At 47.4% G+C, this 17,885-nt stretch overlaps 1 protein-coding gene and 1 long non-coding RNA gene across 4 annotated transcripts in view; one reads left to right on the forward strand and one right to left on the reverse strand.

Moving 5' to 3' along the window:
• Window positions 1–17,885, reverse strand: part of LOC140384491 (doublecortin domain-containing protein 1-like) — an 871,034-nt gene that overhangs the window by 300,125 nt on the left and 553,024 nt on the right. The window lies entirely within an intron of this gene.
• Window positions 11,365–17,885, forward strand: part of LOC140384492 (uncharacterized) — a 51,674-nt gene continuing 45,153 nt past the window's right edge. The window contains exon 1 of the long non-coding RNA XR_011933066.1: window positions 11,365–11,639. This is a non-coding gene — a long non-coding RNA (uncharacterized lncRNA). The remainder of the gene's footprint in view (window positions 11,640–17,885) is intronic.

Genomic DNA, 17,885 nt, shown 5'->3' on the forward strand with positions numbered 1-17,885 from the left:
CCCTTACGTTCGCTGACAGCGAAGACAAAACGAAATTCAAAACAGTCCTGCTGAAGTTTGACAGCCACTGCCACATTGAGGTGAATGAGAGCTTTGAACAGTACGTGTTCCAGCAGAGGCTTCAGGGTAAGGATGAACCTTTTCAGTCCTTCATGACCGATCTCCGCATCCTAGCGCAGTCATGTAACTATGACTCGACGGCTGATTCCATGATCCGGGATCAGATCGTTTTCGGGGTCCACTCCGACTCCCTTCGGCAGCAGCTCCTGAAAGTCAAACAGTTGTGTCTCTCTGTCGCTATCGAGGCGTGCGTTATCCATGAGCATGCTAAGAATCGTTACTCCCGCATCAGGGTGGCAGAAACTGCAAAGCTGGCCTCCCACGAGGCGGAACGGGTGCAGGCCATTGCACAAATGCAGGGCCTGAGCATCGAGGAGAGTGGCCGTTTCACGTGCTTTTCCCGGGTCCCTGCGCATGTGCGCCAGGGCCGAGTGGACAACGAGCCTGATAACCCAACTGCGCAGGTGCGTACGTCGACCGACCGCACTGCGCATGCGCGATGGCGCACGGAATGCGCTGACGTCGGCGTCATGACGTGCCCGAATTGTGGCTCTGCTCATTTAAAGCGGCAATGTCCTGCAAAAGGACGCCGGTGTCTACAGTGTGGCAAGCTTAGCCACTACGCAGCCCTTTGCAGATCTGCTCCACCGCTCAGCAGCCAGCGATCCCAGCTGCAGTGCAGAAGTGTCCGCTCAATACAAAGCGCATGCCAGATCCCGATCCCGACAACCCAACAGATCCTGATGCTGAGTGCCTCAAGTCCCCATACCGGGTGGGCACCATAACTACATATGCGCTGCCTTCCACCACAACGGCGAAACGCCTCTCGATCCTCAGTGTGGATCCCGACGACGAGTGATGTGCGTCCTCACAGTTAACAAGGCTCGCATCCGATTTAAACTGGACACCGGCGCATCAGCGAACCTCATCTCAAAATCCAACCTCGACACCAGCCGCGCCAGACCAAGCATTCTTCCACCGATCTACCAGCAATCATGCCGGCCCATGCGACCACCGCGATGGCAGCGATCCCGCCTATCCATGTGCAGGCGGGTCCTGATCCACCTCTGTGGCGATCGACAAGAATTCGTCGCCCACCACAAAGACTGAATCTGTAGACTGAACCTTTGTACATTTAGTGACTTAATCAATTTAACCTCTGTAAATATTGTTTTGTTTGCCATGTATCTGCACTATCGACACCTTCCTATGTATATATGTTCATTTAGATACCTTTTGTATATAATCAGGCATATATATATAAATATATATATATATATATGCATGCACACCGTAGTATTTATTTATCAAAAGAAAAGGAGATGTCATAATATCCACTCATGTATATAATGAGATGCAGGCAGTGATTGACACACAGGATGACCAGTAAGCACACAACACAGTGCAGCCAATCACCAGACAGGACACTACCACTATAAAGCCAGAGGGCACTAGGTTTCCCGCTCTCTCGGGACCCAGCCACTGAGACAGTCAGAGTCCACGAGCTAGCAAGTGCATACACCATGCGGTAGCTAGTAAGTCTAGTCAGGCTACTACAAGATCTCCAGTCAGTTCAGTATAGTATCGACCCACAGCTGAATATGTGTATCAGTTTTATCATTGAATAAAACATTGTTGGATCTTCTCCAGTGTTAGACGTCTGTTTCTAGCTTCCCTGCATCGAGTGCAGTCCACATCGAACCTACCTGCCGAACACATCATCTCTAACACTAGCTGTTTAACCTTTGCTCACAAGACAATTTCTCCATATGGGGGATCACCTTAGTGAAACTTCCCAGAACCTCTTCCAATGAAATAATATCTTTCCTTAATTCTTGGAGGGGTGGACTTTAAAAGCTGTCAAGCTTACACCAGCTGCATAGAGGCGTGAAACATGGATTGAAGGAGGGAAGAATTTAAAAGATAAGGAAAATGGTTTTGCCTCCTTCATGTGTTATCATAAAATACTAGCATGAGTTGTATCTGTGTTCAGTAATGTGAGTGATGACAGTGCTGTGATCGGAAGATATAACAACTCATCAAACAATAGTTTTGCCAGGTCGTTACTTCTGTCAACCAAAAGGTCAACATTGTAGATGTGCAAAATTCTTCAGATGTATTTTTAAAAGTTTATGAAATGAATAAAATGTTTGTGTGCATTTTACAATATTGAAAGTGTAGCCTAATACGCTAACATTGTTGAATTGTTTATTTTTTCCATTGCTTTTATGTACACATTTTACTTATCTATTGAGATAACAGTGCTGAGGTCAGTTTATTTCCTGAGGGAGAGTTATGGACTCTTGGCTGCAATCCAACCATCTAATTATTTTACCAATGCTTGGCACTGTTTACACAGCTGGTTTTAAGAGGGCGGTTGTTTACGTTGGAATTTCATCAGCTATTCAACGTTCTGGTTTGACGAGTCGGTTTGTTTACATGGGGAATTTTATGGGCTATTCAACCGCTTTCAACTTAATAACGGGCCTGTGAGTTAAGTGGATAATAGGTGAGATGGGGGTGAGGAATGTAAATGGGGTGAGGGTAAGAGACCCGAGGGGGTGGGGGGTGACTCAGTCCATCTCCATTTCAGCAGCATGCCCATTGCCAGGCCACTGAGGATCCGAACCATGAGAAAAGTTTCAATGAGGGATGAATGGGATACCAGATTAATTCCTTCACCCGATTCACCCTCCAACATGAAAATCTGGCCCTATGAAGCTAAATCCCTGGAGTGGGGCTTGAATCTGCAAGCCTCTAAATAGGAAGCAAGAGTTTTACACACTGAGCCACAGCTAGTATTAATGTTAGTGAGCTATTAAACTCATGTTCTTTTTATCCAATTAACTTTACCTAATAAATTTTAATGCACGGCACAAACGGAATATTTGAAGACTCATGGGAAGCAATTTTACATTCTATTCCTCATGCTGACCATACCTTACTCGTGCTCAAAGTAATCTGGGTCAGCTTATTCACAGGATTTAATTCCATCTTTTGGAGTTTTCTTTTTACAATTTATGTCTGTGTTATGACAGAGAATAATTTATATAAGTTGTCAGAAATGTTAGTCTAACTATCGTTGAGATTGGAAAATGTGTCACTTCACGTCATGACTGTTATGCCATGGACTACTTTGCCCCAGGGAGTGGTTGAGTCAGAACTCATTGCACGTTTTATGGGCAAAGTAGATAAGCATTTGCAGCAGGGAAAGATAGTGGGCTAAAGGGACAGAGGAAGACGGCGGGATTAATTTTGAATTACCCTCGCTAAGATACCAGCAGCAGGAAGACCCCTTGCTATCCAATAAATACTTTGAGCTCTAAATCAGGATAGAATTTCGCACAACACTGCATAACTATCCATATACTGTTCAATTACATGTTGAGGGAAGGACCGGCGATTGTTCGCAAATCTTCTTCAGCTTTCCACGCTTTTTGTATTGAGTCTTTCCAAAGCAAGATGTTAAACTGTTGCCCAACCTGGCTCATGTTGGTTGTAGAAGGTTATAATCCACATGAGATCTACGGGGTTGGGCCAATTATCCTCCCCGTGAGCCTCATTGAATACAAGCTTCCCCGCTGAAGGACAGGTGCCCATCAGCTGTGTAAATGGACTCCAGCATAAAAGCCGGCCCAGATGAGAGGCGAGCATGGATAGTCCCGGCTGGAACCTGAAGTGTGCTATGTACATAGTTTACTTTACAATAAAACAGTTTTCTTTACACCTCTTGTTTGAACTCGTCTGTGGCCATTACATTGGTGACAAGGGTCAAAGTGGAGCTACAGTTGGTGCAGCTAACTGTTGAGAGAACGGTCATCTTCTACTGCACTACCAGAAAAAAGTTTGCACTGATTTCAAAATGCTGCTCTTTGGGAGATTTGATGCATTCGATGCAAGGGTGGAGGTTTCCATTTGGGACAACCTGACGACGAATGCACGCAGCTGAACTGCACTGTGGCACCCAAAGCAGCCCCATTCGGATCACCGTCCAAGTAAATGGTCACCCTCTTGTATTGGAACTGGACATGGGAGCCACAGTCTTGTTCATAGATAAACAAACATTTGACAAAATTTTGTCAGGGTTAAGCAGTTGACCGTATGTGATATGGAGGCAAGACTGACAATGTTTTTTTAATGCTTTTTAAAAAACTTTTAGGGTACCCAATTCTTTTTTTTTCCAATTATGGGGAAACTGGTAGCACAGTGATTAGACTGTTGTTTCACAGTACGTTCTCCCCATGCCTGCGTGGGTTTCCTCCCAGTGCACCTATTTCCTACCACAAGTCCCGAAAAACGCTCTTGTTCGGTGAATTGGACATTCTGAATTCTCCCTTAGTGTACCCGAATAGGCGCCGGAGTGTGGCACCACTGCACTACCTTGCCACCCAAGACTGGCAACCTGCAAGGGGGAATCACCTGCCATAGCTGGGACCACAATGACCGCAGTGATTCACAGACAACAATCTGTAAGACTACTATTGCTTGTGGTAAAGGACAAAGCCCCAGTCTGTTAGGCCAGATTGGCTACAACGCCGTCACCTAGATTGGCAGCAGCTTTTTCAGATGAGTAATGGAGGTCTCTATGAAGTGTTGGGGAAATACCACAAAGTTTTCCAAACCAGGCTGAGGAAAATCAAGGGAGCCGTAGCAAAACTTCATGTTGGCCCTGAAGCGCAGCCTAAATATTTTCGGACCCTTCCTGTCACCTATGCGCTACTAGCAAAGGTTGAGACACAGCTCAATCGAGTAGAGGGCCTCAGAATCATTCGGCTAGTAATATCCGCTAATTGGGGCAGCACTAGTATCCCCCTTTCTTAAACTGGATAAAACTGTTTGACGTTGCAGCAACTACAAATTGACAGTAAATAGGACCTGATTGGATAAGTATCTGATGCCACGCATCAAGGACTTGTATGCACAATTGGCAGGAGATTACGCACTTACAAAGCATGACATCAATCACACCTATGTTCAGCTGGGGTTGGACCCCGAATCAGACAATACATGACCATAAATACCCACAGGGGCCTTTATGAGTCCACTAGATTGCCTTTTGGTGTGTCGTCGGCCTGAGCCATTTTCCAGCGCATGGTGGAAAACATTCTGAAGGGCCCGCCACGCATGGCGGTTTATTTGGATGACGTATTGGTCACGGGCACGATAGAGCATGAACACTTGGGCAACTTAAGCGAGGTACTTAAGCAGCAATCGCATGTCCGTCTCAAAAGGGAGAAGTGCGTTATCCTCACCAAGGAGATAATATACTTAGGCTACCGCATAGGCTGGGATGGACTACACCCAATGGAAGAGAAGGTGTGAGCAATCCAACAGGCCCCCACACCAGAGGACACAACTGAGCTGCGCTCGTTTCTGGGGCTCGTGAAATACTATGGAAAATTCATCCCGTGATCTTGCCTGCCCCCCTGCACATCCGACTGAACAAAAACCTGCCCTGGGCATGGAGAGGACGTCTGTGTGGAGTTGCACATTCTCACCGTGTCTGCGTGGGTTTCCTCCAGGTGCTCCGGTTTCCTCCCACAGACCAAAGATGTGGTCAGGTGGACAGGGTGTGCTAAATTATCCCTAGGTGGAGTTGTGGGTATAGGGTGGGGGATTGGGCCTAGGTAGGGTGCTCTTTAAGAGTGTCAGTGCAGACTCGAGGGACTGAATGGCCTCCTTCTACACTGTAAGGATTCTATGATTCTATGATATTGAAGGTATGTTGCAGTAAGGAGCAGCGAGGACTTTTCCCAGACAGGCAGAAGCAGACCAGACAGTTCGGACCAGGTGACGCAGTTTACATCAAAAACTTTAGGGATGGTGCCAACTGTGTCCCAGGAACGGTTGTTTGATAGACAGGGCCAGTTTCATACCAGTTTCGGGCTCTGGACCGAGTAATGAAGACCACCTCAGATGCAGGAGACTGGCTCAATGTGAAGTTCCTCGGGGGTCAGACAGCCACAGCACCGAGGCGACCCAATGCAGAGATGCAGTAGATCGAAGATTCGGACTCTGCTGTGGAGACCCAGGCATCGGAAACTTCCGACGGCTAACAGCCATCCGTGGTGGCCACCCTGCAGTGATCAGCAAGCAAACAGCATTTGCTGTCCAGATACACATGGGATCCAGCCCCGCAGGCACAAGAGGCGCAACCAAAGGTGAAAAAGAGCAGGTGTCCTCCTGCTCCACCTTCCTCCAATGGACCTTCGGACTTTGAGGTGGGGGGTTGGGGGGGTAGGAATGTTATAACCCGCACAAGACCATAGGGTTGGACCAATCAGCCTCCCTGTGAGTCCCGTATAATACGAGCTTCCCCGCTGACGGGCGGGACCCATCAGCGGAGTAAATGGACTCCAGCATAACAGCCAGCCCAGATGAGAGCCAAGCATGGATGGTCCTGGTTGCGACCTGAAGTGTGCTACGTATATTTTTAAAACATTTTTTTAAATTAAATAAATTTAGAGCACCCAATTCATTTTTTTCAATTATGGGGCAATTTAGTGTTGCCAATCCACTACCCTGCACATCTTTGGGTTGTGGGGGCGAAACCCACGCAAGCACGGGGAGAATGTGCAAACTCCACACAGACAGTGACCCAGAGCCGGGATCGAACCTGGGACCTCGGCGCCGTGAGGCATCAGGGCTAACCCACTGTGCCACCGTGCTGCCCATGTGCTACGTATATAGTTTACTTCACAATAAAGCAGTTTTCTTTACCCCTCTCGTTTGAATTACACCAGTGTTTTTCAAACATTCTTTCTGGGGAACCATTTTTACCAACCGGCCAACCTTTGGGACCCATGTCGACCGACCTTCGCGTCCCACCATTTTCTCTTAACTTGTTTGCTGCTGACAAAATGGAGGATTCGGAACCGCGCCCAAAGCACGTGATGTCCACGTTCTGGGGGCGTGACCTGCTCTCTGCCTCCCTTCAGGCAGGAAGATTACATTGCATTTTTTTTCAAATTCTCCCGATGTGGGGTCACGCATGCGCAGCGCGCCCGCATTGTTTTATATGGCCGCTGCCTTCATTTTGAAGGGCGCTCGCAGCCAGCATTGTTAAAAGCCGACTGTTGCACGTGAATTTGCGCAATCTGGAGAGCTGCGATGGATGGCTCTGCAACTCTCCCGACACCTGCCCGCGACCCCAACTTTGAAAATGCCTGGATTAGACTACAGGCAGAATCTCTCCATTATGCTTTAACATTATGCTTTTCAAAAGTTAGTGTGTAAACCAGCTGAAAAACATACTTCTGCTCCTTGAGTTAGCATAGTTCTAACAGGGCCTGTATCTACTCAAGACTGCTTACAGCATTCAATTTTCTTGATTGCCAGGATTAAGTATGTGGTTGCAGGTTTTTATTTTTTCACTGGGTCTCATATTTTCTGGTCAGATTTAACCCAGATCGAATTTTATGTTGTGAGCAACAGAAATTTTTCTCAACTGACATGCTGAATTGGCATTAATGTTAAATACTAAATCCAACACAGCTCAGCATGCTTGCACAGTGGTTAGCACTGCAGCCTCATGGTGCTGAGGACCCAGGTTCAACCCAGGCCCCGGGTCACTGTCCATGTGGAGTTTGCACATTCTCCCCGTGTCTGTGTGGGTCTCACCCCCACCACCCAAAAAGATGTACAGGCTAGGTGGATTGGCCACACTAAATTGCCCCTTAATTGGATAAATGAACCGGGTACTCAATTTTTTTTTTTAAACACAAGTCAAAATGAGCAATGTAGAGTATAACAGAATTTGAGGGCTTTTTTTTCAACTAGTTAAGTCTGCAACACAACTAATCCTATCTCCATACAGTTGAGGCACACACTGGAAGTGACTTATCTTTGCCCAGAGCTTACCACAATAAAGGGAGTGTAGCAGTATTTTTTTTTTGCATCTATTCAAAATATTGTTTCCTTGTAACTCTGGGCTATTTCTGTCCTACAGACACACACAAGCTAAAAGCGACTGCTGCCGACATTAGCAAACAAATCCTTACACGTATGCATGTCACATTCCTTGGTCTGCTATTTTAACTGATGTAGTGCCCTGCTTGCTCTAAAATCAGTGTTAAAACAGCGGACACAGGATTGTCATAACTCTGTTTTAATTGTTGATTATCAACAACTGTCATTGCTAGACTACATTTTCCGCAGATCAGTAATGATAAGAAAATTGTCAGAGTGCAGAAGTAGAGAGGCAAATACCTTCCCCCTATTATTAGTAAACCAAAGAAAATATATCCCAAGTGCCAATGCGGCTGGCAATATATTTTCTTATGCACATTGCTATGGCTAAAATCAAATTAAACCTGGAATAGGTCGGAGATTATCCATTGCCAAGCAATCCACTTGACCATCTGCCTCTGAAATGTTGCATGCTAATTGTTATCTTGCTCAATCTCACACATTTATGAATCTCTGCTCTCTGCTAGAATTGGATCTCTGCTCTCTGCTAGAATTGTAAGCTGCAGCACTAATTCACTGTACTCCACCAATCAATGTGTCTGAAGCCTAATTCGATTCAGTCCAGTGTTTATGTTACACTGCAGTGAATTCAGGTAACCGCTTCCTGCCCAGAAAATGGTTGGAATGTGAAACTCGCTGCCACATTGTTTCTTTATTCTTTCATGGGGTGTGGGCATCGTTGGTGTTGAACTGAGGTGCTTGCTGGGCCATTTCAGAGGGCAGTAGAAGAGGCAATCACATTGCTGTGGTTGCTGGAGTCACATGTAGGACAGATCAGCCATCATTCATGGCCACCATGACCGAGACGAGCCATAGAGGAGCGAGGCAGGGGTGCCCGCTGTCACCGTTGTTATTTGCGCTGGTGATTGAGCCCTTGGTGATGGCCCTTCAGGATCGGCTGAGTGGCAAGGGAATATGAAGAGATTGCAGTGAGCATCGGGAGTCGCTGTACGCAGTCGATCTGCTGTTGTGTGGGTCAGACCCGCTGAAGAGTGTGGGCAGATTTATGGACCTGCTGGAGACATTTGGGGCCTTCCTCCGGTATAAGCTGAACGTAGGGAAGAGCAAGGTGTTTCCGGTGAATGCGGTTGGGCAGGGTGGCTAATTTAGCGGCACTACCATTTAGGATGGCAAGAGTGGGGTTCAGGTATTTAGTCATTCATGTTATGCATGAGCGGACCACAATGCATAGGTGGAACTTGACCATGTTAGTGAAAGAGGTTAAGGGGGGATTCAGGGGGTGGGATATTTTGCAGTTGACGTTGGCAGGGAGGGTACCAGTGGTAAAGATGAATGTGCTGCCAAGGTTGTCTTTCAGACCCTCCCTATCTTTCTCCCTAAGGCCTTCTTCCAGAGAGTGGAGACACTGATTTTGGAGTTTATATGGGCGGGGAAGTTACCGAGGGCGAAGAGGGCTCTGCTCCAGAGGCAGAGATAGAAACGTGGGCTGGTGCTCCCAAACCTTTCATTGTTATACTGGGTTGTGGATGTGGAGAAGGTGGGGCATTGGGGGTGAGGGAGTGGGGAAGCAGAGTGGGTTAGGTTGGAGGAAGAGTTCTGCAGGGGTCCTAGTTTGAGGGCCCTGGTGACGGCCCCATTGCCATTCGCCCCGGGGGGCGTATACGGGGAGTCCGGTGGTGCAGACGACTATCAGAATATGGAACCAGTTGAGGAGGCATTTTAGGCTGGATAAGATATCGGTGTTGACGCCACTGGGTGGGAACCACAGGTTCATGCCTGGGAGAATGGATGGGATATATGGGAAATGGAGGGAGGCGGGGCTGGAGCAGGTTAGGGATATGTTTTCAGAGGGGAAGTTTGTGGCGATGGGCAAGCTGGGGGAGAGGTTTGAGTTGCCGAGGGATAGCGAGTTTAGGTATATGCAAGTGCGGGACTTCGCACGAAAGGAATGGCAGACATTTCCCCAGCTACTGGAGTACACGTTATTGGAGCAACTGCTGCTCTCTGATGATTTGGGGGAGGGAAGGATTGGGGTGATATACGAATGGGTGGGGAAACAGGGCAAGGCACAGGTGGTGAGGATAAAGCGTAAGTGGGAGAAGGAGTTGGGGAGGGTGGGGACTCTGGTGTGAGGCGATGCGACGGGTGACTTTTACGATTTGAACCCATGTCCCCAGAGCTGCAGCCTTAGCCTCTGGATAACTAGTAACGTGACATTATAACCACGCCACTGTCTCCCCACCGTCTCAATGAGGGAATGGTCAAGACAAACTGCATTGATGCCTTTAAGGGTAGGCTAGCTAAGTGCGTGAAGAAGAAAAGACAAGAAGGCAACGCTGATGAGTGTTTGGTGGGAAGAGGCTTGTGTGGAGCATAAACAGCAGCATGCACCAGTTGGATTGCAGCCTCTTTCTGCGCTGCTCTGCAAAATTTGGCATAACCAATCACTGAACATTTGTCTTTGTAGTCATGGCACAAGCTCTTTTCTTGAATGGGGCCTTTACTCTAATTTGCTCAGCGTGATTTGATTTCACCCAACAAGAAAGCTGCATTGTACCCTCTCCTGCCACCCCATGCCACCTTCTTTTGAGGCACATCCAAAACTACTTCTGGTTCCTTAGTTGCCCCAGCCCCACATGATTGTGGACCATCCAATGTGAGGATAAAAACTGCTGTCAAAACTGATGTACCATTCTTATCATAGAATTTACAGTGCAGAAGGAGGCCATTCGGCCCATCGAGTCTGCACCGGCTCTTGGAAAGAGCACCCTACCCAAGGTCAACGCCTCCACCCTATCCCCATAACCCAGTAACTCCACCCAACACTAAGGGCAATTTTGGACACTAAGGGCAATTTATCATGGCCAATCCACCTAACCTGCACATCTTTGGACTGTGGGAGGAAACCAGAGCACCCAGAGGAAACCCACGCACACACGAGGAGGATGTGCAGACTCCGCACAGACAGTGACCCAAGCCGGGAATCGAACCTGGGACTCTGGAGCTGTGAAGCAATTGTGCTAACCACAATGCTACCGTGCTGCCCTTAATTCTGAATTGAATCAACGCAGGCAGAGAAGATTGCATCACACATTAATCCTATCAAAGTTTGAAGTTCATACGCTCCCATGTTAAAATCCACCTCCAAAAGGAATCCGCCCCTCCCCCAGAAAATGCTTAGTAAAATCCAATTGCATCCACTAATTGCACCGCTTTATGTCATTACATTAGTTTGACCAAAACATTGGTCATAAAGGAGGGCAGCCCTCTAATCAATAATATACTTGCAATGCAATGATGTACAAAATGCTACGGCTTCTTGTACGGGCTGCAAATAGCTTTCAAATTACAGGACTTTCTCCGTGATACTGAAACAATTACAAGTGTGAAAGGAAATGTGGGTAATTAAAAGGCAATTTCTGTGCATTAGGATCACAGCATCTTCAGAGACTGTGTACTGATTTGCTTGTCTTCAGCTGCTAGATGTTTATTTTCTTGCTTTGCTGATGTACAGTCCCATCAAGGATGACATTTAAATGAGCGAGTATTCAACACAAATGTGATCATTTGTACTACATCCAATGTGGCACCATACTGAGATGATTACAGCTGCGGGCCTGTCATGGTAGCCCGAAGGGGAAAAGAAAGAGGTAAAATTTTACCAATTTACATTTATCATGATGAATTTTTATGTAAAAGCTGATCTGATCTTGCTCCTATCTCACCTGAATCATGCGGATCAACAAAGACTAATTGAGCGGCACTTAATGTAAAAAAAATCAGCTCTTCAATACTCTACAGCTGTTCTGCAGGACGTTTTTTAAAAAAAACTGTGCCATGAAAGGGACAAAGGCAAAAAAGTGCATTTATTTTCAAAATCAAGTGATACGGCAATTGATTTGGTGATCGCTCTTAACTCAGTGTCTATAATGTAGCAACTGTGACTGCATGTGATTAGTTCATTGCTAAATGGAATCTCTATCAGCATGTTATATATTGTTCCTGTGTGTCAGAGGTGACAGAATGGGAAGTCAACAATCTCCCAGTATGAGGCACAGCAGCTGATGTGTTGACTCTGAAACTGTAAATCAGCTGAGGTGAAATTTTAGCTTTGCATCATCATTTTACTTTACCGGCAATTAATATTTCAATAAAAGTGGGGTGAAGTCTTTGATTTGATGACAATAGGTGTGCCAGATCAAGAATGTTCAATATGATTCATTAGTTGCAACGGCACTGCCGAATGCAATGTCAATCACAGCAAATCTTCCACTTGCATTAAGCTTCATCTTTCGAATTGACCAAGCAAGCCGTACGAAATCATGGCAATTACCAATAAGAGGAGGAGCCGTGGTATGGTAATAATAACTATGGTAACCGTAGTTAATTGGCAACCTTCAGCTGATTTAAAATATGAAAAGCCATTTGAATGCATAAAAGAAAATTAGGTTTAGTGGGCAAAGGGTTAATATACATTTATGCCAACTGCAAATTTTGGACACCAAAGCCTACTAAATAATTTCCATATTTTAATGTCCCTATTTCAAAGCAGTCCAAAAAGTTGTTGGGGTTAAACGCTTCTCACTGGAAATTCACCCCAACTGTTCTTAAATCAGCTTTTCTTTTACAGCCCAGAACCCACCTAATTACCCTCAGTGCATCCTCATTACATAATCAGGGCGGGCTCCCAGAGCCACTAATGCCCTCTGTACACAGTCCAACCTCTAGGCTTAGAGAGAGATATGCAGTACTGCTCTAGTAGCTGAGAGGATCAAGGCAGACATTTTGGTGGTTAAGTTAATAGAAAAGTTAATTGTACGCTGACTTGTGCAGACCAGTTTCACCTTCTTTCTGCCTATGTGGCTTAAATCAATGTTCAAAGGCCGCATTTCTCCTGGCCACCGCACCCAATAATGTAAAAACTCTATGACTCTATGGCTCTTCTAGAAAGGTGTTACCATCTCTAATTTGGCATGGGAGGATCCATTCTTTAGGCCTCAACGAGAGGAGACCCACAGATGGCAGAATCCAGAGCTGTTGAAGAAGAAATATGCTTTGGGAATGAATGGCACCTCACCCCCTACTAATGGATGCCTTCTGAAACGTGGGGTGGAATTCTCTCATCTGGGACTGTGGCAGGGATGGGCCAGGGAGCATTTTCCGTTGCAGAGGCCAACATGAACGATGCCATATCTTTGAGCACAGACTGCATTAATTATGCATCTGGGGGTTTAGCACCATATTCCATGTCAGGATGGGCTTTTTATAGCAAGTTGTCCGCCATCATATTTGATTGTCGTAATTAAAAGGAACCCAACATTACTGACCCCACCATTGAAGAATGAAAATGGACCTCCTAAACAAAGAAGATGGACCATCTGAAAAAGATGGATCTCCAGGAACATGCTGAGGTTGGAAGATGGGCCTCCTCGATGACATTGAAGCTGGAAGATTCACCAGCTAGATGCTCACCCCCACCCATCGGGTTCCAGGGTCATTGGCGGCCTCAGTCCTGGATTCTGGAGGCTGCCCTAGGAATTCATCCTGTGAGTTCCGGCTTCTGAATGCCACGCTGTTTTCAGGTGTGTTCTGGGACTGATGTGTCTTCCTGCTCGCACCGTGGAGAATCGGGTTGGGGGAAGATTCCGATTGGGTCATCATCTGAATCCCATTAGCATGATGAAAATCAGTTCCCCATTGGCCACCAGCAGGTTTCCTGATCTTCTATGGAAATCAATGTCGGCATAAAACCGATTTTATGGGCCTCCTGCCAAATTCTCCCTCAGCCACAATTGAACCTGTCGGTGTGGGCACGGGAGAATTCTGCCCCTGGTTGTTATTCCATATCATAGCCCACAGAAAGGGTTTGGGTTCTTGAATTTCTTGTTAAAGGGGAAATGACCGACAAAAAAAGATAACTGAAGCATCACTTCAATCCGTCAAGGACAGTGTTGCAAATCACCACTCAAACATCCCAGAACATTCTGCCACTGTCGGAGAATTAAGAGGGTAAAACTGTGAAAAGATGGGGTTGGGTACAGCCTTCTGAAGCATAAGGGTGAGGCAGCTCATCTGCCAATGGACCTTCTAATTATTATTTGGAGTGCAAGGATACTTTGTTTAAGTAGGCGTCCCTTTAATTTTTTTTGCATGGCTATGCATGCGTGGTAACCTAAAGAACGCAATAAATAGGATCAGGAGTGGAACTCAATGCCCATCAAGCCTGCTCCAACATTCAATACAATCATGGCTCATCGTCGGCTTCAGCTCCACTTTCCTGCCTGCTCCTCAAGTCTCTTCATAGCTCCAGAGATCTTGGGCTGGATTCTCCGTTTTGGAGACTAAATCCCCATGCCGGCGTCTTTTACGCCGGGAAAACTGGTGCAAAACGGCCACCAATTCACCGTTTTATTGAGGGCGAGCAGAGAGACAGCGTGGAGCTCGCAGCTCTAGCTGGAGTTACGGCCCTGAGCATTCCCAGTTCCTTGGCCGTGCATGCGCACTGCAGCGGCCTGCAGGGGCCGCGCCGTGCCTCATGGCGGACTCAGCTCGCGGACCTGGACCGCAAAAGTAGTGGCCCCCTTTGGCAGCTCACGCACCCTGGACTGCCTGCCCACAGTGCCCCCAGCCCCAAATGAAGCCCCCACGCTGCCCGCGGATCGGCCCTCCCCCGACTTTGGCGGCGCCAGATTGAGCTCGCAGCCGCCACGTGAGGTACCCGGATGGTGTGAACACATGTAACCCACATGTCGGGAACTCGGCCGGTCGGGGACGGAGCATCGCAGGGCGGGCCTCAGGCAATGGCCTGAGGCCGTGGTTAATTGGTGTGGCGTAGCTTTTCAGGAGGCAGAGAATACAACCTCTCATCCTAGCGGCCAATTTAGTGAACCTTCACTGTACTGTCATATAAATGTGCACACAGTACTCCAGATGTGGTCTCATCAATACCATGTATAACTGAGCAACACTACAACTATTCTTGTGCTCCAATTCCCTTGCTATAAAGGCCAACATCCTATTTGTCTTCCTTTTGCTTGCTGCACCTGCATGCTAATTTTATGAGTTCCTTGTACAAGAACACTCAAGTATCTGAATATCAACACTTACAGGTTTCTCACCGTTTAAAAAATATTCTGTTTATTTATTCTCACAGGCAAAATGTATGACCTCCCTATATTATCTTCCATCTGCCATCATGTTGACCACTCATGTAACATGTTTATATAATTTTGCAGCATTTCTGTGTCCTCCCCACAGCTCACCTTTCCACCTAACTTGATATCATCAGCGAACCTGGATATATTACTCTCTGTCTCTTCATCTATGTCATTAATATAGATGGTAAATAGCTGAGGCCCCAGCATCGATCCACAAATGCATTGCGGCATTTGTTGGGTCCTTGGACATGAAAAGATATCCAGAACTTTATTTTTGTTGTTATTATATTTTTTTACCTGGATTTCCTGCTGAACCAAAAAGATGGCTGCTACAAATCATATGACCAGAGGGATGGTCCTTTGTCTCAAAGCTGCCCCCATGAATTACATGAGCAAAGAAATTATTTTCTCAGCCAGTGGTACCTCACACTTCATTGTACAGACTTCATATGATCAAGGAAACAAGGCAGCACGGTAGCACAAGTGGATAGCACTGTGGCTTCACAGCACCAGGGTCTCAGGTTTGATTCCCCGCTGGGTCTGTGCGGAGTCTGCACGTTCTCCCCGTGTCTGTGTGGGTGTCCTCCGGGTGCTCCGGCTTCCTCCCACAGTCCAAAGACTTGCAGGTTAGGCAGATTGGTCATGATAAATTGCCCTTCAGCATGGTGGTGCAGTGGGTTAGCCCTGCTGCCTCACGGCGCCGAGGTCCCAAGTTCGATCCCGGCTCTGGGTCACTTCCGTGTGGAGTTTGCACATTCTCCCCGTGTTTGCGTGGGTTTCGCCCCCACAATCCAAAAATGTCCAGGTTAGGTAGATTGGCCACGCCAAATTGCCCCTGAATTGGAAAAGATGAATTGGGTACTCTAAATTTTTTATTTTTTTTAAATAATAAATTGCCCTTAGTGACCAAAAAGGTTAGGAGGGGTTATTGGGTTACGGGGAGAGGGTGGAAGTGAGGGCTTAAGTGGGTCGGTGCAGACTCGATGGGCCGAATGGCCTCCTTCTGCACTATATGTTCTATGTTCTATGAGACTCACACAGCGATGGCGGCAAATCCTACTACCTGGTCATCCTGGTCCAGTTTGAAGTTTAGATAGTCCGCTGCCTGGGCGCAGAGGGCATTTGTCACAACGCAAATGCACCTGTGTACAGATGCCTGAGAGATATCAGGCAGGTCCCCTCTCGGCCCCTGGAAAGGCCCAAAGGCCTAAACGTTCACACAAACCATCACCTTGATGGCAACTGGGAGCAGGTGTCCCCCTCCAAACCTCCGCAGTGCCAGGTGTGCCATCATTTGGCATAGGTGGCACACGGTCTCCCTGGCTAGCCAAAGTCTTTGGCGGCACATGCATTTCTGCATCTCCTCGGCGGACAGGCGCTGACAGTATACACGTGGCCTGATGCGGTGCCTCGTTCACACCTCCTCCTCGGCCTGTTGGACTACTAGCATTCAAGCCTCACTAGCTGACCCTTGCTCTTCTGGGGCAGAGTCCTCCGGAGCAGGCCCTGCGCCTCCAGCCTCCATGTGTCCACAACGGCAGCTGAGGCCAGGTAGATAGCTAGTGTCATGATATTCAAACACACACATCATGATAGACACACCAACAGACAAATCAAAACACACACCACCACAACCAATCACAGAAAGATATAAAAGCACAAACACGACACCTGGTGGTCAGTATTAGCTGCAGAGGAGGACCAGGACAGACCTGCTACACGACACACTCAGGGAGACAGCACGTGCAGAGTATCCAGAACGAACTGTATTATAAGAGTTAAAATAAAATAGAGTTGTACCACATACAACTGTGTTGGCCCATCTGTGCACCAGAGCACCCAACACCACATGGTACAGGAGTGGATCGATACCTGCCGGCATACCTCAGTGTACACAGACAACCAGCAGTGCCCAGGCAAAATGATAGCGCTCCCGGTTCCGCAGCCGCTCCAGTGCTACGGCGATCTCCGCGAAAACTGGCGGCGATTCCGGCAAGTGTTCGAATTGTTCCTGGTGGCAGCTGAACTCCAAGACCTGGATGATAGCGAAAAAATTGAATTTCTCCTCACCATCGCCGGTGCAAGGGCAAGAGAAATATTCACAAGGTTCAGGTTCTTCAGGAGGCAACAAAGGTACGATTACCAGGCAGTCCTGGACAAATTCTCCAAGTACTGTGAAGAAAACGCAATCCAATCGGCAAGTAAAGGTAAGAAAAGCGGCAGTACTCACCTCGTGGCTGGGATCCCGGAGCCCGAATTCCCAGAGGCCGAAATCCCGGGCCTGAGAGAGGGCTGGGTCGAGGTCGGCGGCCATCTTGCTAAAGTTATCACGCTAGCACAGTTGCGCGAGCAGTGCGCAGAACCGGAAGTTTCGTTTGCGCATGCGCGAGATGCTACGCATGCGCAGTCAAGAAAACGGCCATCGGCAAAGGAACAGCGATCTGAGCATGCGCAGTCGCTTCCTACGTGCTACATACCGAGCATCAGGATGTCAGAGGCCCCAGACCACACCAATTTAAAGGGGAAACGTCCCAAATCCAATTTAAAAGTGAAACGTCCCAAATCAAAAAAACAAAAATCTGTTAAAGCTGTAAAACAACCTTCCCTCACCTGGAATGACAGCACATTGCCGCAAATTGACCCAGGAGATGAATTTGACCTCCGACGAACCCTCCGACAAGCAGTTACCTACGCACAAGCCGATGATTCCGACCTCGAATACTTCGATGACGATCTTTA

Source organism: Scyliorhinus torazame, chromosome 10 (assembly GCF_047496885.1).
Source record: "Scyliorhinus torazame isolate Kashiwa2021f chromosome 10, sScyTor2.1, whole genome shotgun sequence".
Lineage (NCBI taxonomy): Eukaryota > Metazoa > Chordata > Chondrichthyes > Carcharhiniformes > Scyliorhinidae > Scyliorhinus > Scyliorhinus torazame.